We start from the raw sequence: 21,447 nt of genomic DNA on the forward strand, positions 1-21,447 counted from the left end.
CTCTCTCTCTCTCTCTCTCTCTCTCTCTCTCTCTCTCTCTCTCTCTCTCTCTCTCTCTCTCTCTCTCTATGTGCTTTGGACTTTAGCTTGTACGAATTCGAATTGCTCGAATACAAACGTTTCGCTTGCGCTCGCACCGACGATGCCTTCAAAATGTAATGTCATTTAAAAAGTTCAGAAATGGATTCAATTCAATTTTCGAGTCGTTACTATTGCTTTTGTTCCGACGTCTCACTCACACTAGCCGCGAGTCAATTTTTGTTGTTGTTGTTTATTTGTTCTTCGCTTCTCTCTCTCTCTCCCTATATGTTATGTGAAAATAATGTGCATCCATGTTAACTCATCATCGGAGCGAATATGTATGTGTCAACATGCCAACGCTAAACGCAATGCTCTTAGTTTTTGGCGTTTAATGCACAGTTCAACGTCACATATCGAATTATATTTTTCTATTCTACCAATTGTAATAGCAGCATTGGGTGCACATGGATGTGCTCTCTGTGCAGTGTGCATTACAACCACCACCTCTGAAGTGAACAAGGAATGCTTCGTCCATGTTCAATTTCAAACAATTTTTGATATGATGCGCCTGACTCTGTCCCGCTGCCTCTCTCTTCCACTCGTTCTTCCATGTCGTTCGTCTCTGTTCTGTTTTCGTTGCAATGGGTTACAAAAAGCTGGGCTGAGTCACTAAGCGACGGTAGCAATCAAAATCAATTGGAAAATATCAGGAAAAAAGAACGTTAATGTGAACGATGCTAGTGAAAAAAAAGGTAGCCAACGTATTCGAATGAAATAAATGGCAACCGTATGCGCGCGAACTGCAATACCCCGGCTCTCTTTCAATGGAACATCGCATTGGCAGCATAGTGAGGGAGAGAGAGAGAAAAAAAAATGTGTGTGTGCCTGTGCATTGCACAATGCCAAACAAGAGCGAAAAAAATTCTCGGTCTGACGATTCGACACCCATCGACTCGTTGATCGAATATTGTTTAACAACGTTTTCAATTGTACGCTTTGGCTGTTTTTTGCTGCTGCCGTTGTTGCGGGTATTCGCGATGCTGCAACCGATCAAGCGACACTAGACATTGAACATCGACATTGATTTTTGTACACTGAAAATGATGATTTCCAATCCGATTCGACAGATTTTTTTCTTTCGTTTCCGCGGAAAAAGTATCAGCGACGAATATCCCGAGAAAGTGAATAAAGTCATCGATTTTCTACGATATATTTGGTTTTCTAATCTCTTTTTTTCTTCTATTTCTTCTTCTTCCTCTTCTATAATCCATTTCGAATGCCTTGAAAAACTTCCAATCAATTGCTCGAATCAAGAAAATCGTACCGTAATTGAATGCACAACTTACCATTGACCCAATGCAACACGGCCCACTTCAATCGACGAAATTGTATATTTTCCTGCTGCTGCCGATGCTTCTTATAAGAAATCACAGGATTTTTCTTTCAACTTGTTACATCATTCAATCAATTTTGATGCCGCAACGTTGAAAAACTTCGCGTGCAAATGATGTAACCGACACGAACCTACGCCAACATTTTCTGCCTGAACGGCATCCAACACACAATGCCGATAAGCAGAAAATGAAATTAAGAAGAAGAAGAAAAAAAACATCCCAACAACACATGAACAAACTATCAAACTAAAGCAAAATACCTTCAAGTTCACGGTGAATATATGCGAGCCACACGGCGCGTTCACGCTCCTTCTTCTTATTTGTATGCTGCATATTGAATAGTCGTGCCACGTGCAGCACAAATCTTTTCACAAGGATATTTCGGAGGAAGAACGAACACAACAACAAACAAGACCGCAGGGCTTCACTTCGCTCCGCTCTGCGTTCTTGAGTTTTTAGTTACTTAATCTATTTTGTTGATTCACAATAAACTATTTTTTGGTGCACTACATGAAATATATTTCAAAAAAGTAACTTTAAAGTTATATATTTATTTGCAAAATGAATTACAAGATCTTGGTTTAATTTCTTTTTTGAAATATACTGCCTTTGGTTTAAATTGAATAATCAATATGAGCATAGAATCGAAAGTCACTTTAATTCTGTTCAAGACTCAGAAAATATTATACGAAAAATGAATGTAAGTTTTAAACAACATTTGATAATAAAAATTTGATTGGCGCTTTGAGATATTGTGCACTTATTTGTCTTACTGCACCTGTTTTAAACTAAATGAAAAATATGAGCATAAAATTGAAATTCTCCATAATTTGTTTCATCACTCAAAAAGTATTAAGAAAAAAAAGCAGATTAGTAGCTCTACATTTCATGTAGTGCTAAAAAGACGCGCGAATTGTGAATCTGGGTTTTGCACATAGTCAAACGGTATTTTGGTGTATGTGTGTGTTTTTTGGGCTCTGATTGTCGTTGTGGATGGTCGAGCAAAATCTCCTTTGATATCAAGCGATATGGTCATAAAAGCATATTTGTTGGTAAGCTAAATCGTGAATGTCATTTGCTCTTGATCTTGCGACATATTCTTCAGGGAATTATACAGCCACGCTCATAGCGGTTATTGGCACATACACTTTTTGACCATCTCTTGTGGTTCACACTTACCTTATGATTCACCTTTTTTTATGTGTTTTACATTTCCGAATGAATTTAATGGTCACACAAATACTTATTGTTGTATTTAAAACTCTTTCGAAGGCTCATTAGCTTCTATAAATTTCATTTCTTTAAAATGTGTCGTTTTTCTTGTCAGTTTTCATTGGTTTTTAACATTTCATGCAATAGTTGGTCTTCGATACAAATTTTTTCAACTCTCTGAATATTTTATGAACGTTGAAAATTCTTCAAACATTTTTAACAGCCAATTTTGTATTTCGGAAGCAAATTAACGCAATTACAAAATCAAATTCAAAAATTCAAATAAGATACAGCCCAAATAGTTGGGGCCCAATGTTGAAAGTTATCGTAATAATTGCGTTTACAACGTATGTTCAAAATGATTGGTAATTTATTTTGGAAAGAGGGCAAATCGTTTATGCTTCGAAATTCTTCAGCTGTTGTGGAATGCATTTTTGTCGCATATTCGCTCCTTCTCTTTCTCACTCTCAAAGCGATGAATTTCACACCTAAATTGGTGAATTGCATTTTAGTGATGTAATTAAAAAGCCTTTCCCCTTTCTATTATAAATAATTCATTCGAAGTGGTTCATTTAAATTTTTCAAGTTGGAGTGACTAAAACTCTCTCTCTCTCTCTCTCTCTCTCTTTCTCTGTATGTTTGTGTTGTGGTTTGTGCAAATGGCATCAGGATCTTATGTCTTTTTCGAAACAAAACTAGAGAGAAAAAAAGAGTCGAGGTGAATGAAAAAAAAGTGTGCAAAAATATCGTTTAACATGTCGCTATTGAGTTCATCCCACGAATAAGAGATAGAAATTCTAGGTTGTGTGGATGCTATGATGATATTTAGCGGTGATGTTATGAAGAGCGCAGCAACAGCAACAACAATAACTGAACTGAACTGAATTGAATTGAGAAAAAAAGCATCGTTGTTGCTCGCATACAAAGAGCTCTCGCACAACCTCGATTTGCACGTCTTCTTTTTTCGTTCCATCTCTAGAAATGTGCTCATGCATCGATAAGCTGTATGCCCTTTGATACGAAACCCAATAGATTTCGCATTTATTGGTGTTGTTGTTGCTATTTTCGTTTCGTTGACGATAGTGAAATCAAGCGCAATGATTATTATACACTCGGTTCGCTCATCTGACGACGTGGTTGCATTCAAATCTCACAAAATTAGTAAATGATGATAAAAATGGCAACAACGACGACACTTCCATACAAAACATGAAAGAGAGTGAGTGAGTGAGAAAGAATGAGAGGACGATCAAAATGAATCGTTCGAGTTCGAGCATTTTCCAGAGTGTGAGCGGCGCACGAGTGCGGGCGACATGGGTTTTTGTATTTGGTGCCAAAGTATTCCTCATCATGCACTGCTGCAAATAATTGCGGAAAAGGAGCGCAACAAAACCAGAGAGAGAGAAAAAAAACCAGGTGAAACAAAATCATTTGCGGCCAAAGGAAAACCCATAATCAGAAGTAAATACCAAGCCAAATGCCGGCTACGAGTTAAAATTAAATAATTAAAATAGTTCAGATAGTTGCGGATGAATTTCCCATCTCTTCTGCCACAACCGATGTATGCGCTCACTCTGCCAATGTTTGCTTGACGATGCTATGGATATATAGATCGGTTTTTTGCGAACGGGCAAACGTACAAACGAAAAATAAAAATCACTAGCAAGTCCCCGAATCAGAACAGCACCATAATCGGGTGATGTTACGTTCAAGAAAAAGAGAACCGGTTTTAATTTATTTGCTGTGGATCTTTGAACGAGCGTGAGCGCGCGCACTTACGAACGAACACACCGAAAAAAGCGGCAGCAATAGCGAGAACGACAGCCACACAATCAGAAGAGAGAAGGAAAAAAAATTGTCCATTGGATTGTGGTTTGCGTTTTGTTTTACCTTTTTTCCGTGCTCCGTGTGTGTATTTCGTTATTAAACGTTCTTTCGGAATTTGTTCTTGCCTATATATTTCTCTTGCGCACATTTCAATTTATTACCGTTTATTTCTGTCACGGTGTGTACATTTGCCGACACCGAATCATTTCGCACTTACAGAGCCTCAATTGAGCCGCACGAGATGCACACACACATCAAATATAATGCAAACATATTTGATACGAACACCCTTTGAATCTGATTTGTACACAATTCGCCAGATTTGCTGCTCATTTCCACGAAAAACGAACACTTTTCTGTACAGTTTTTTGCTAAATGACAAATTCAAAAGGAGAAAGCACTGTTGCAAGGACCCATACTCCTCACTGGAACACATTTGAAGCCAAAAACTTTCAGAGAGTGACTTTTAAGTAGAGCTTTGATTTTGGTTCGAAATGCAAAGAATTTTAGGAAAACTATGTGGGACAGCAAATATCGAATAAGCAATCAATGTTTTTAATGCTTGTGAAAAAATCGCAAAGAAATTAACACAAATTACGAATTTAAGAAGGATGAAAAATGTCCAGTTACTACTAGCATGAAAAAAAAACTCCATCGAAGGAAAAGAAAGAAAAAAAGGCAGCGTCAATCAGTTCCCTTGCATCGATCAACCTGTTTTTTTGCATCGATTTCACCACAAAACCCATGCCACATCATTCAAAATCACATACAAAGTGGAAAAGTTCATCAAAAACTAAAAAACCTTCTGTCAAAAGCCAATTCACAAAGGATTCGAGAATTTAAGTCAGAAAAACTCCGTCTTATTAGATTTGTCGAATTTGTTTGCCTCAAATTCATAAATTCAAAGACTCGCACAAAAAAGTATCGGCAGCGATGTTGCATAAAAATCATCGAAATCAATTCCCTTAGCGCCATTGCCGTAATAATTTAAAAGTCACGATATGAAATTGGCAATTTCTGTTTCGTTTGATTGAAATAATTTCTAGCCATCGAAATGTGTGCACAATCAGTCGATGTCGTCGTCGTCATCATCGTCGTCGTCAATTCCGATTGAAAATATATGTGTAAAAATACCAAATGACGCTAGTTAATAGAGCATGTTAGAGTCAGAGAGTTGACTCACCACCGATAAACAATCAAATGAAAAATATTGAGACTATGCGCTAATAGCTCGTTCAATAAATGGAGCAAACGTTTTTGTGCTGTTGTGTGTTGTGTTTTTAGTGGATAGTAGTTTGGTTGAGTTGTCTATTTATTAGGGAAAAGAGAGACGTTGTTGGGTCAAAGCGGCCAGATACTCGGTGTAATTAAGTGTATGTGGAAAGAAAGGAAAAAAAAAACAGAACGTCGAACCTTATCGAAACGCTCGACTACAGTGTCAACTCAATCGATGCATTTTCAATGTATCGAGAAGATTTGTTGGAAATAAATTCGTTCACATTGATTTATTGTATACGCAATAAGCCGTGGCCACTTGGAGTTGGCCAACGGGGCAATTGCATCGAGAGTCATCGGTGTAGTGCACCGATTGGCAAAGTTACAATTGCGTCTTTAGGTGCATCCATAGTGGAAATGGACAGCGAAAAAAACGAAAAAGAAATGCATACAGGAGCACGATCGCGACATGAAAGATCTATCATTATTTTATCCAGATTGGATTGGGTTGGGCCTAATCGCAATGCATTTATCGTCTGGTGCTCTTCTTATGCTTTGGCTATTAATAACGTCGTTTAATCGAAGGCATTGCAATTGAATTCGCTGTGTGTTGTGATCATCATCATCGTTACGAGTATGCCAGCGTGCTCGGTCGGCAACAGTTTACAAAAAGCTTGTGTCGTTCCACGTTGGTCTCTTGCATACTCACTCTCTCTCTCTTCTTCTTCTTCTTCTTCTTCTTCTTCTCTTGGCTCTCGGCGTTCGTTTTCGATCAAGGCGCGCACGATCGGGAAAAACTGATTGGAAATGGGATTTGGCAGCAATTCTTCGACTTTGATCACTTATGGCAGATATTGACTTACGCAAATCATTTGCGTTGGTTTCATTTCTTCTCGACGTAAAGCTTCTGTGGTTCATTTCTTCTATTTCATCGTTGCAAAGACGGAAAAAGAAATCGAACAATTTTGTGTTCATCGAATACACACAGCGAGAAGAGTTTGGCGGGTATATCTTTTGCGCGCTAAAATCATTTTGAAGTGCTTGCTAGAAAAGAAAACGGGCAATAAAATAAGATAAAAACCCGTTCTTTCCACGTGAGGTCTCTTCAGCATTCAATATATTAAAAGCAAACGAAGACTATATTAAAAGAGAACACTGAGACAAAGACGTGTGTGTGTGTGTGTCTGTGTCTGTGTCGATGGAAGTAAAAAGAACATCAACTACGCGAGAGAGGGTGATAGAGATAAAGAAGAAAAAGGCAGCTCCATGCAAAGACTCTGTGTGAACTTATTGCAGATGCATGACGAACAAAAAAAAGTGTTCAGTTCTTTTTCACTGTCGACAGCATTGAGTGTTTGAGAGCCAGCCGCAAAAATCCGCTGTGGAGGAAAAGGAAAAAAATTGGATCCAAACTGAAAGATGTCTATTTATAAGAGTGAAGTGAACACATCTGCATATAAAATCAGCGTCAAGCCGAATCGAGCGTGCCTCGGATCGAATCCATTAGAGAATTTGGATCTGTCTTCTTCCCGATCGGTTTTTCGCATACAAATATGCATGTATATGAGTCGAGAGGAGCTATCAGTCGTTTACCTATTCCATTCAAAAGGATTTTTCATGATTTACAGCTATACGTGTATGCCGATGAGGCCCACTGGTATATCAGTATTAAAAATGTACATATTTTGTGTTCGTTCGTTTCAAACAGATAAAATAGAAGTACAAGCCATTGCAGTTTGCGAATTTCGTTTCACGCTCTCTCTCTCTCTCTCTCTCTCTCTCTCTCTCCCCCTCTGTCGCTCTTTTCTACTAGCCAATTTTTTGTTCAACAGCGAGTTGCGTTCGTTATGTATGTATATATATATTTTTTTTTTTCAATTTTATCGCATTGATTTACAGAACGTTCATTTAGATAAATGCCGAAGGTTTGTCTATGTGGTAGCTTGAGCCGGCACACGGCTCATCACTCCAATACACGCACGCACACGGTATGTGCGTTACACACATTACCAACAGTAAAGGAGGCACACACCGAATGAGACCAAGTGAGTGAAAGAGAGATCAATACCGCCAACAACAATTTATCTTCTTCGTTCGGTTTACTCGTTGCGCGACGCAATAAAATATTATACACACATTTGTGCAAAATGGTTTTGTTTTCGAACACGAAAAATTGCACGCGAAAACAACTAAATGCCCGAATCACACACACACACGCAGTGTTCAGAACAGAAATAAAAACCAAAACCGAAAAACAACAACACATCGTCCGCCAAACACTCACTCTCTTTCTCCAAACGGCTCGCGCGACAACAGAGAAAAGAGTATGAGAGAGTCGATTTTATGTATTTGGTATACCTATAAAGATTTATATATATATATATATATATCACGTGTCCTGTGTATATATTTCAATGTGCATATGGAGAGAGATGCGAAAGCGTACGAAAACGAGAGATATGCGATAGAGAGAGAGAGAAGTGAATTTTGTGTGTTTGCATTAACAGAGTGCAAGCGAACCAGATGCCATGGCTCACACACCAAACCAATAACAACAAAATTGAAACATTTAGCAACAAGAACGAAAAAAGAGGCAAACAACGAAACAACACAAATGAATGATGGCAACGCGAAAAACTGCCAACGAGAGTATTTAAATAATAAAAAAACACAGTGCAATCGACATAACGAACGAATGAGTGAATGAGAAGAAGACGAGAGAAAAAAAAATCAGCAACAACATGCGAATCCAAATTGGTTCGCATATTCAAATGGTACGAAACTGATGCTAATGCCAATGATGCGATGCAAATGTGCAAAAAGGGATCAAAACGATGTGTCTCCCTCCCGTTTGTTCGTTCAGTCTGGTCGCTGGCTCGTGGATCGCGAGCCCAAATACAAATACTTCAATGCTGACTTGTTCTATGTTTAGATAGGAAATCGGTTGTGCTATCAAAATTGTATACGGTGCAAAAATATTAATTTATCCATAGAAATTGTACGCACAAGCACATATCGAATGAGATGCATGCATAATTGAGGTTCCACACAGGCTCCAAAGCACATACGAACAGAGACAGAGACCGAAATGACGAATTGCACACCCAGTAAATCGCACAAAAATTTCGAGAGAGAAAAAAAAACATCGACCGTCGATGACTAATTATTCGTGAGCTCTTTACGGTCAAATTGTGAACAACACTGACAAGCCTCCCGAGAACCAATGCAACACTCACATACCAAACAAAAACAACAAAAATGCACGGCATCATTCGAATTTGGACGTGATTTCAAGCGTAAATTCCAAGCGACTTTTGCTCGAAATGAAATGCGAACCAATGTTGAGTTAATCGAATGTGTGTTCATGGTTGAAGATCAAACGACCGCTAAAGCACTTTCCACTTCATTTGAAATGCGAAACAATACGCACATCCAGACACATACGAGAGTATAAATATCGCGCAAACCACAACAAGAATGAGCAGAGAGGCGATAATAAAACAATAATAAGAACAGCAACAGCACAAGCAGAATATCGCCAAAAGCGAGGTGAAGTGAGCATAAAAGGAAACAATGAAATCTACCGTACAATTGGTAAGACACGAAACGAGTGAGAAACAGTTCTTTCGAATCATGGCCCCAGCGTATGAATGCGCGCGCGAGCACACAAAGTGTATACCAAGAGTAGAGTTCAGGGTATAGAGCAAACAATCGAAAACCCGACAGCCACGGCGTACACACGGACTCTGTGTATTACCGATGTAAATTGCCCCGTTGAACATATATCAGCACGTGCTACTTAATTTCAATGCGCACCGAAAATTCGCGTGACTACCAATTTTCAGGCACACATTTCTTCTTCGCTTTTTTTTCACACATAATTTGTGCATCGCATTCTTGTTTTCTTCAGCTTCGGCATTTTGCATTCTATTGATGAGAGAGAGGGAGAGAGAGACGGAGAGAGAGAGAGAGAGAGAGAGAGAGAGTGAGGGTGAGACAGGAGATGTGCGAAAACGGCATGAAACACACAACGCGGAATCTTCTGGTGTCGTCGCCGTCATGGTCCTTGTGCAAATGTGACTTTCCATGAAACGAAAAAGGACGATGACGATTGTGTCGGCAGATATGAAAGAGATGTGCGCTTTTGTGCGACCAAGCGTATACATTTGAATCGATTGAGTCTTTGATATGACTGGTTATGCAATCTGTGCGCCCCGAATCGAAATTGCCATCGACAACAACAACGATAACGACGACGATGACTGCGGCGTCGTAAACAACATCGCCGGCGATTCGATATCGATTCCGATCATTTATGGGCCAAAAATCATGAATGAAGATTTGATTTTACGCCTCGACTATTTTCGCACATCCCACAAAAAACGAGCAAGTTTTTAATTCAACATTAAAATGCAATTGACGATTGACCGATTCGGTTTTTCGGCATGTGTTGTTGCTGTTGTTTTTTTCCCATTCTTGGTTGCCTGTGAACTTTGGATTGTGGTGTGTCCAAAATGCGATTTCAGTTGGAAACAAATACATTCTTCGTGCGGTGGAAGAGACACACAACGAGTCGAAACACACATTCTTGTGCGCTCAACCCGACATCGTCATTGTCGTCGTCGTTGGCGTTGTCGTTGTCACACGAAATGCACATTTGTTCAAACTATTTCGTCGATTACACATGTCTATTCGATTTGATATTTGTACTGTGCGGTTGTGGAGTATGTGTATTCATAAATGGCCATAAAGACTTTTGACATACACACACACACACACACAAACACACCGAACATCGAAACCGAACTGAACCGAACCAACGTACACACACTCCATACATTAGAGCCGACTGTGTGTCGGGCTACCAATGCATTTTCGCTTTTTTATTTACACACCGACAAAATCATCGAGAAAAAAAAACCATCGGCACTAACAGCAGCAGTAATACACACAGAAATTGAAGGAAAAAAAAAGAATCAAGCAAACGAACGAAAAAAAAGCAGCAGGAGCAGCAATTCACGCGCGCGTTTCGCGAAACAAATACAAAAATCGACGAATGAACGAAAGAGACAATTGCTTGGCTGCTGTGGAGTCTTGTTGTTTCAACGGAACACAGTGTGCGAACGAAAAGGAGGGAAAAAGAGAGAGAGAGCAAGAGAGCTGCCACCTCCGCTTCGGCTTCTATGCGCTTTATGAGCGCTCCTCTACATTCGAAATGAAATCGCTCTTACACTCTATCTATAAATGTATAGTATAGATATAAAAAAAAGGCAAAGTGAAATAAAAAAAAACACATTTTAAACGCAACACACAAATTCGCCATCCAGTTTCAATATGTGGATGCAACAGAAACGAACGGCATTCTTTATGTGTTCTCTCCCCGAGTCTCTTTCTATCTTTGTCTCTCTTGCTCGCTCGCTCGCTCTCACTCCGGCCGAATTTCTCTGTTCGTTTTGTGTTCGTTTGTATGTATGTCTGCCCGTTCTCTCTCTTGCTCGCTATGGGTAGAACGCAAAAAAGCATTATCAAGTAAAAGCGCGCGGGTTCTCCGGTTAGTTTATCAAGTTGCTTTAAAGTGTTCGCCAGACAAACCGAAAAAACGCGGTGCGCTTATTTAGTTCAATTCATTTCATTGTTGTTGTTGTTGTTTTTTTTCCCAATGCGTTGTGTGCATTATTTGCTACAAATTTTTTTTTCTCTTTGCATATTTCCTCTTTAGCCCGAGTAGCAAGAGATAGATAGAGAAAGAAGTGAGAGTGAGAGAGATCCTCTTTGTGTGTTTGTATCGTACATATGAAAACGATAAATGTCCTCGATGAATCGGCGGCGTGCGCGTCTAACTTCCAAATTGCATTTCAATTTCGGCACTTCAAGTTGTTTATATATTTATTCGTTTCGGTGTTCGCCTATAAATTACAACACAGTACACTGTCGTGTACGTTCGTTCTTGTTCTGATATTCTGTGTGTACGCGCGCACCGTGTCGCGTTCTTCTTCGCCTTATTTTATTTGTTTGTTTGTTGGTTGTGTGCACAAGTCACTTTTATTCTAGTTTTTTTTCCTCCTTCTTCTGTCGTTTCGGTGGTTTTCTTGTGATTCGCGCGATTCGCATCTGATTTTTTGTGTGACTTTCCACTGTCACTTTTGCTAATTTTGCAGGCCGTTCTGTTATTCCTGTTTAGTTGTTCAATATTGTGTTTGCTGCATGTGTGCGTGCGTGCGTGTGTTTGTTGTGTTTGGTGTGTGTTGATATTCCTTTAGTCGGCATAGGTCTTCTGTGGCAGTTCTTCGTTTGTAGCCCGTTGCTGCCGCCGTCATTTCGTTAATTGTCAAACTGGATAAAAAAAAACAGTGCCGAATTTCGATTTGCAAATGTTTTGCGTGGCGATTGGCTGTCGACTCAAACACATCATATAGTATATGTTACAACCCATTCATCGGTTTGACGTCGAATGATTAATATAATATTGGCATACCACACCAGTGCACTTGATGAAAAAAAAAATATAGACAATTCTTCATTTGCTACTTCTTCTTTTACTTCTTTCCATTCTATTGGATTTTCGTTTTCATTTCGCACACACAATACCACCCAATTTTCATTTTATAATACACATATATTTGATTGGACCCATCATTTTGTTCGTTGTCTCTGTGTCGTTGTGCCGTTGGCTCACGATTCTAAGTGAAACGGTTGTGTGTGACTTTCGTTGCTGTTGTGTGTGTTTTTTTCTTCTTTCGTTTCATCATTGCAATTGTTAAATCATCAGCAATTTGAATAATGACACGGCGAAGGAATTCCACGAAACGATTTACGGTCTAATTCGGGATGACGTTTGTTTTGATAAGAATCGACACGAAAGTTTAGTGAACAGAAAATTTGTCACAAGAAATTTTTTTGGGGCAACCGTTTAAGTGCAATCGAATGTGTATGAATGTGTTTTTGAGAAAAGTTTTTTTCCGTTTAAATTTTAATCGATACCATAATATTCATCCATATTTTCTGTTACATTTTTTCTCTCTTGCCAATATTCAACTAGGGAGGACCGTCGTAAGTGCAATTTTCGCCAACGCTCACAAAAATTCACAAACACATACAAATACACACACATCAATCAAATACCCCAAGAAAACAAAACAACAAACAAGCAAACTTCGAAGCGAAATTGAGCGACTGTAAAATGCATTTGCTGGAAATTTAATGCAAATTGACCCCAAAAAACAAGTGCTGAATGGGTTTTTTTTACTTAAAAATTTTACACTCTCTATATCTTGGTCAGGTTTTTTTAGTTTCGGCGTTGGTTTACGTTCAAAAGTCAGCACGCCATTTTTACGTTCCATTTGCATATAAACAACGTGAATTTTGTAAAAAAAAAAAAAACAAAACACACAGTGATCAAAAAGTTGAGTTATTAATTTTTGTGTACTCTTTAAAAAAAAATGAAAAAAAATTACGAACTATATCGTAAGTGATGCAACAAAAAAGAAACCAAACGCAACCAACAACTGCTTTTGAGAGCTAGAGAGAGAAAGAGAGAGAGAGAAAGCATAGCGCGTAAAAAGTCAATTAAAAGTGGTTAGTTGTGAAATACATTTTATGTCTTTAGTTGGTTGTTTTTCTTTTTCAACTCAACTTTGTAACAAAGTGCGCAACGAGAGAATTTTTTCCCGAAAAATTTTTTTTCCGAGAAAGGCGGGCGGGAAAAAATGAACACTTCTGGATGCCACATAAATCGTGTGCTTTTAGTTTTTTCATCCGTTGATTCCTGAACCGTTCAATTTTTGTTGGTATTGTTAGTCAATAAACAACCCTCGGGACAAATACTGTTTTATGTCCGTATGTTGGAGAAACAGACAACCGTTTTGTGCTTTGAATGAACCAAATGGACAAATTGAGTTATCGTCCCGCATTTCGTGCTTTTGATGCGGAGTAAAAATCGGAACACACAGTTTCGGTTGTTGTTGTTGTCGACATTCACCGTAGTTTTAATTGTTAGTCATTGACACTGTGCATGCATGCCGGCTCCGTGTATTGTCGATAAACGGCATAGAATGGATGAAAACAATAACAAACCGAATTGTCAATGGAACACAATTACCACCAGCAAACCCAGTGGAATGCTGCAGTGATTTACATCTGAATTGAAAATAGTGACACACCGCCCCTCCACCGTCGATTGCCACTCATCACCACCATCGTCGTCGTCACTCAACACGCAATTAAATAGTGAGTTCAAATCAATTTCTTTCCATTTTTTTTTAAATGTTATTGGCTTAAGATCTAAAAAAACCATACCGATAGGGAAAAATAAGAAACACTAACACTAAACACCATTTGACTCTTTTTTGTTTGTGCACCATAAAAATTTTCCTTTGAGTTCCATTCCATAATTCTTTTTATTCGTTCTACTCGTTTCGTTTTCGTTTGTTGTTTGTGTCTCAATTTTGTTTTTGTTGAAATGAAACCGTTTTTTTTTTCTTCTCGAGAGTTTTTTTTGTCAATTTTCTTGTCCATTTCGTTTCACTGATTGCTGTTTGGTTGGTTAGAATTGTTACACCGTATTGGCACCGACCTCACCAAAAATTTAGTGACTTCTTATCCATTGTGTATGCATTTTTTTTTATTGCATCTGATGCGGTGAACTGGTTTCGGTGCGGTTTCAAATAATCATTTTCTTCGAGTTTTTGGTTTTTGTGTTGCTGTTAAACTATTTTGAATATTTTGTGCTAGCAAATGATGTGATTTTTACGGAATGCCAAACATGGCATGCAATAACGATATGGAGGATGACTTAAATATTGGTTCTTGGCCGGGTTTCGTTTTTTTGTTTTGTTTCCGCTTCAAATCGATGAAAAATAATAAATGACGGTATATTGAAACATCAACCTGATTCGATGCAGTGCGACTTAAGTCCATTTCCAATTCTAATGTGATTCAATGCGATAATCGCACCATTTGGAATCAAGTCTGAGCGATGAACTTTGCTCATCCGTCGACTTGAGCTTTAGCGAATCGATTATTCATCGACGTCTGCAGTGTTCCAACCGATTTCGTTTTTTTCTTTTTATTTTTCAATGACTTTGCATAGTAACTTCTCTCGTCTATTTTCTTCGAAGCGAATGCATTTGATGCAAGCATGATTAGTATTAGTGAGTTGACTCACAGCCTTCCATTTGCAATGATCGAATATGAAAGCTAAACTGACACATTACATCGAAATGAGTGTTTTTTTTTTTTTGAAAAAATTTGCAAACGCTATTTTGATACGTCATGAAAAAGCAAGTTCTTTCACCAGGTTTTTTGTTCGTTCTTATCGAGAATAAAGGAGAATTGGAGAAGAAGTTTAGTTTCAGGTTTGATAGCTTAAATAAAATTTAAAAAAAATGATGCGATCATCAATCAAATCACTCAGAACAGTTGATGAGCTCAGATTGCTCGGAACTGATCTCAGACCAAGGACACTTCATCTAATTTTTTTAAATTAGCATTTTCAAAGATTTTCATTTACGTTCATGGAAAAACCACGTATTCCATAAGCGAATGAGGAAAAATTATGAGGCAATTAATGTTCCAGTTGCAAATAAAAACATCAAATCGCAACCGTACAAATAAATCGTACTCTAATCTCCGATGTCAACCGTTAGATTTGTGTTTGCCACTTGTGTGAGGCGCGCGATTGACTAAAAATAGACGCACTGTTGCAAATCGTGATCCTTTTTACTCGATTATAACAAGGTTCACAGCGAGCGCATTCCTTTGAGGATAACATTTGGCATTTTAGTCGTCGCTCTCATTCATCGCACAAATAAATATTAGCGCGATGCCTAAGATGCCGTTTTGTAAACGTTATCAAAATCAGACTGTAGTCAAAACAGTGATGAGTGATCTTGATGGCTTTGATGATGAAAAAAAAACGGCGCGTAATTACTGATCGCGTTTTTCACTCGATTTTTCATGACATAACTTTTTTTCTCTATGGCAAACGGTTTTATTTTCTTTGCTATGCATTTCATAATAGTAATTTGTCATATTTCTCACTCGAACTTTGGACTGTGTGAAGCGTTCTCTTCAGCGAGGGCGCGATTGAAGATTGCAACTGAATTCGCCGAGAATATTCATCATTTTTATTTTCTTTAACGAAATTTATTATTGCTGAGAAGAAAAATAATTGGAACTCAACCCTTTATTCAAGCAAAAACTTTAGCTTCTTGTTTGAAATTTATCTTGTTTGAGTTTTAAAAAGATCATTTTCCATATTCTGCATTCCAAGCGGCTTTTCCATGCAAACTTCGGGTTTTGGACAGATAAAAGTGCATTTAAATTGTGTCAGAACAACATCAAATTGATTCCGTGATCAATATCTCGCTCATTGTCAATTTTCTATCATCAAATCAAAACGCTTTCAGCTCTTCTCGTCCAACAAAAATACGACGCAGCATGTTGAAATCATGCCGCTTGAATATTTAAATTCGACGAAAAGCAAACATATGCAGCGTGCAAATGACGTGCAAAAGTGCAATGCAAAGGGTTTTTTTTTCATTCAGTCGAGGATCGCAAATCGGAGTGCTTGCTTTGGCTGTATAGCAGTGTGAGTCAAGTTTAAATGAGGAATTTCAACCCAACGAGAGAAAAAAACACAAACTTTGACTTGAAATTTGTTTATGTTTCATTTGAATAAATTTTGGCGTAGTTGCGTTTTCAGCGCTTTTTTCCGCCGCGTTCACGCTTTCCACCATTCTCCGTTCGAAAAATGTTTGCCATTTTCGTTGACACTCTATCGCTTTTCGATTCACTCGCTCGAAAATAAACTCAATGGTTCGCTCCCTCTCTTTCTCAGTTCTATTTATTTACATTTGAACGTTTTATTTGCATTTTACGTTTCAACTTCCAGTTGATTTTGGCTAATTTATCGAATTACAGTGTGTGGCGATATGCAAAATGCCATCGTATGAATTTCTCGACCAGAACCCAAACCGGAGAGCGGCAAAATGCAAGAGACACACACAGTACGACTCTGTACGTGCACACACTCTAAGTTTTGCTAGTGTGTTGTTTTTTTCACTTATTTCTGACGTCGTGTATGTTCTGTACATAAAACGGTTCAGACAATCGCACCACAAAATGAGACACGAGCACTTAAAAATTAAAACGAACGAATGGAAGGCAGTGAGAGTGGCGGAGAAAAAAAAGAGAACTGAGTAAGACCATGCATCGTGCATACGATGCGATATCGAGTTTGTGTGTATTTACATATTTGGTGCGGTATTTTTTTTTCGGCTGATTCATTCGGTAAATTGAGCGGTTTTTTGCTGATTGTTCACTTTCAATGGCAATTTTTCGCACCGAACGCAAATGAGGCAGTGAGAGAGACAGAGAGAGAGAGAGAGAGAGAGAGAAAGAGACAGGAAGAAAAGCTTTAGCCTATTTTTGCCATTGGTTTGCATTGGTAAAATGTAAGATCCTGATCAACGGTAACTCATTTTCTGAAATCAGATTTAAATATGCAATTCAAAATGAAACATACTCATGTAATTCAGATTGAACGAAGAAAATGCATTCGAAAAACGAGACGCAGAAGGAGATAGCGTCACACACACACTCATATATAGAGAGTGAGAAACAGCGTTCAGAGAGCAGACGGATCAATTGAATTCACATTTAAATGTACTTCAGTAGGAGCACGAACAGCAAATAAAAACGAAAATAATGGAACCCATTAACGAAAGACAAAACAACAACTGAAATAAAAATAAATAAACAGCACAACGCCAAATGCAGAGAATATATTAAGTGCATGCGTATGAAAGTGAGAGGCATTTAAAAAGCGATCTGGCCAACACTCTCAGAAAATGCGTCGTCGTGGTCGTTGCCGTTGCTGTTCGCTTGTTCGCGCGCTCGACTAGAAGAAATCGGCGTTGTTCCGCTGTGTATATGCCACAGTGTGGTGCTCTGCACACAATTTTTCGATGAGAGATGCATCATTCGCATCACATGATACACTCGCTCAAATGATCCGTGTACACAATGAACGGCGCGCGCGCGACCGCGTCCAAAACAAGAGAATGCCCAACTATTCCAATCTCATTATGTTGCATGATGCACTTATTCTACTTAGACTCAACGTTCTTCGTTCTTCTCATGTTTTTGCGCAATAGCCAATTTATTTTCTTAATTTTATCGCCCGCTTTTAGCATTTCCCTTATAGTAATCATTCTTCTTTGAATGCGATTCTTTGCTAGAGATTTCTTTCGAATATTTTGCATTCATTCCCAATGAATCTGAAATGGTTTTGAATCTTTTTGACATCAGAACAGCTTAAAAATCTACCCAATAGACTGTCTGTATGGGGGATGCACACACTTTTTGTTCTATTTTCATTTCGATTATTTTACAAAAGTAGAGCCGGAAGAAAAATTCGAAGAAGAGCCTGACGAAGTCCAAAAAACCTTGAAAAAATGATGTATTTTGAAACGACAGCTAATAAAATTTCCTCGAAATTTCGACTTCTTTTCTCATTTGGATTTCTCCAAAAATGACTAAAAACGCAATTTAGATTCCCATCTTCAACAAATAATAACTTTTTAATTCATTCTTCGAAAATTCCAAATTTTCAATTCATTTCCGTTGACGAATTCCGTTTGCAAGAGACATCCCAATCAAATCGGCCGATGCATTTCGTTGCCGCTGCGTCCGAAGAAGATCATTGTAATTACAAAAATAAATGTGACTTGATCCGTGTGTTCCTTTCGCAATAATTGTCTGTAGTCGGTCTCGATGGCTGATGTGTGTGTGTGTGTGTGTGTGTGTGTGTGTGTGTGTGTGTGTGTGGATGTGCATATGCGTGAGGATACATGCAGAGCACACACAGTGAAACATACGCCTGTGACCGGCCTTAAACTCGGATCATATGCACACATTTTGTGTTCTTTTGAGCTCTTTGTCGCTGAAGTTGTTGTTATTTTCTTTATTCGACGTTCGAGTACGAATGGGAATGTGCGTGAGCGCGATCGCGCCCATGAGTTGCGATTGAATTTAGTTTACTGCGTTTGTCTCTCAATATCTCTTCTATTCGGTTCGTTGGTTGATTCGTATATCGTCTCTCGCTGCGAAGAGAAGAGCAGTACGCAAAATGAGCGAAAAACGAGACACAACACACAAATATCAGTATAGTCTAGGCATACACGCGCCACATGCATACACTGCCACTGCTTTTTTCGTGTGTTGCCACAAAATGTAGCGTCTGCAATTTGCGTATATGTGATTCAAAGCGGAATCGAATTCGTTTTTCGCCTTTTGATATACTCATTCAGCGAATAATTCATTTCGTTTGTTCGTTCATTTCATTTTTGGTTTCGCTTTCAAATTTTGCTTCAATCGGTTGGATTGGGCTTTTGTGTGTTGACAAAAAAAGAATGTCATGACGACGACGTCATCGTTGCGATTTAGCAAATGTACAAATGCGATATGTAAATAGAGGCTTTCGAGTGAGTAAGAGAGAAACAAAAAAAAACATTCGAAATACTTCTCTGTACGCAGAAGAATAAATTGGCGGGTGCAAATTACAACGATCAGCTTACAAATCGTTTTACAATTAAACTAAAAATGCAAACACATACGTCTTTTGATCCTCGAGGGGAAAATTGAGATGGGAGAGAGAGAGAGAGATCACATCCAATCAGCCACAAAGAGAGGCAAAGCATAAAGAGCGGAACACGGTGTAATTGATACGTAATTTGAAAATATCCGCAATCGCCTTAGTAATATCATCACTGAAATCGATCTGCATTCGATGATTACGCGAAACATCTTTTTACTGCAGAAAAACACACGTCGAATGAAATGCAGCAGAAAAAAATATGAACAAACAGAAAACACATAGAGAGAGAGAGAGGGAGAACACGAAACAACAAACAACGTAATCATCAACAACTATAGCTCGTTTTCTGATTATTGGGTTAATTATGAGATTGCAGCCAATAAACACAATTAAATACGATTACTGCTTAGGACGCCGATGCATACACCACAAGCCAATTCAACAGCAAAACCTTTTGAAATTGAGTGCACCAGCACAAACATATACACACATATACCTTTCCGATTATATTTTATGGGCTATGAATTATATTTAAAATTCATTTGGAAGTTGAATATTTTTAAAACCTTTTTTTATTCGATCCAAATTATGGTTTTATGGCATTTTTATTTATAGAATAAATGATACTACGGAAGAGGATCTATTGAATCATGCTCAACATATGCTAAAAATATATATTTAGAACATAAAACTATAATTTCTCCTTTCTTTTCTGTAAGAAGATAAGATACTTTTTAAGATTCTTCATTGACTTCATTTTACATTAATTTTCGGCTCATTTTCCGACTATCTTTGCAAGACTTCATGGTATAGAACGAAGGAAAAAAAAATTTAACGTAAAATAAATCATTGTACAGCTATTTTACAGTATCAAACTAAAATGAAGCCATCAAATATATCTTGGTTGCCGGTTTGGTACTTCCACTAATTATGTTATCATTTGCTATCAGAAAGTTGATGTATTTTATGGCTGACACATTTATTTGCTCTTTTATTTTGCCCGTTGCACTTTGGTGCGCAACGCGCTCTCATTCCCTTTTTTCTGTTCATTTCAACCAATCTTTCGGTGAACGCGTCATGCATTCCATTTTGATTAGTTTTATTTGTGCAAATAAATTCTAAGCACCGCGCGTGATGTGCAAACTGCACACATATTTTATCTTCTTAAATACTTCACCAAATAAACGGCACTTTGTCACTATCCTCTTCGCTCTCTATCTTTTTTCTCTTTCTCGCTCGCTCTATCCTTTCTACCTGTTTGAACAATATACCAAGCTCAAGCGATAACATACAATGGGATATTGTGCACTCACTTGCAGTCGCACCACAGCAAGAAGTTTAGATCTTGCTAAAATGCGGCGAGAGAGGAAGAATAACGATAGAAAAATCAAAATAATCCGAGAAATAGAACGCAGAAGAAGGATTTAATGCATTCACAAATAGACGGGACACATGCACGCCGCAAACTGAAAATTCGAATCTACGGCGAAAATTCGCGTTTCTATTTTGCTCGATTTCGATTCGAGTTTTGCCAATCGATTTGATGTTTGCAGTCGGTAGAGAGAGAGAGAGAGAGAGAGAGAGAGAGAGAGAGAGAGAAAGGAAAAAGAGAGCTAGATTATAGATTCATATTGATACATGGCACAAAATACATTGAGGTACCATTTTATTGAGCTCTTGCATGCGGAAAACTAATCACAGTGCATTTATCGTAAGCTTTTGCTTGTTTTTAATCGTCGTGTTTGTTAATCGAATTGCAGGTTAGCGTGCTACTTCTGTGAGAGATCGAGACAGAGTCGAAGGCGTGTGTGTGTGTTTGTGTGAGAGCGCTCGTTCGCTCGATTGTTGCATTCAATTTTCGCGCTTATCTTGGCGCAAAACGCTTTTCAAAAAATATGAAAGAAGTAGGGAAAGGAGAAGCAGAGCGCAGGGAGAGAGCAGGAGTATAAAGAACAAAATAAACAGCAATGATGTTGACATAATGATAATGACACGTACGTGTACAGTGTTTCGCACTATTCACAGCGAGCAGCCTGTGCCACACAGCTCCCAAATACTTTTCCGATTATAACTAGTAAATAACGTCGTTGTTTGTGAGTTGTTATTCGGTTGTGTGTATCTCTCCCTCTCTCTCTCTCTCTCTCTCTCTCTCTCTCTCTCTCTCTCTCTCTCTCTCTCTCT

The 21,447-nt window shown here is 38.4% G+C and overlaps 1 protein-coding gene across 19 annotated transcripts in view; it reads left to right on the forward strand.

The window, feature by feature from the left end:
* The first annotated feature begins 8,616 nt into the window (after positions 1–8,616).
* LOC129574603 (zinc finger protein 502) overlaps positions 8,617–21,447 on the forward strand; it is a 38,229-nt gene continuing 25,398 nt past the window's right edge. For 11 of the 19 annotated variants that reach the window (XM_055456811.1, XM_055456813.1, XM_055456814.1 and 8 more), the window contains exon 1: positions 8,617–13,895. The gene's annotated coding sequence lies outside the window, so the exon portion shown is untranslated. The remainder of the gene's footprint in view (positions 13,896–21,447) is intronic. The other 8 variants (XM_055456809.1, XM_055456816.1, XM_055456817.1 and 5 more) reach the window with 4 other exon arrangements.

Source organism: Sitodiplosis mosellana, unplaced genomic scaffold, assembly GCF_009176505.1.
Source record: "Sitodiplosis mosellana isolate CC-2019 unplaced genomic scaffold, AAFC_SMos_1.0 Smas_scaffold_6165, whole genome shotgun sequence".
NCBI lineage: Eukaryota > Metazoa > Arthropoda > Insecta > Diptera > Cecidomyiidae > Sitodiplosis > Sitodiplosis mosellana.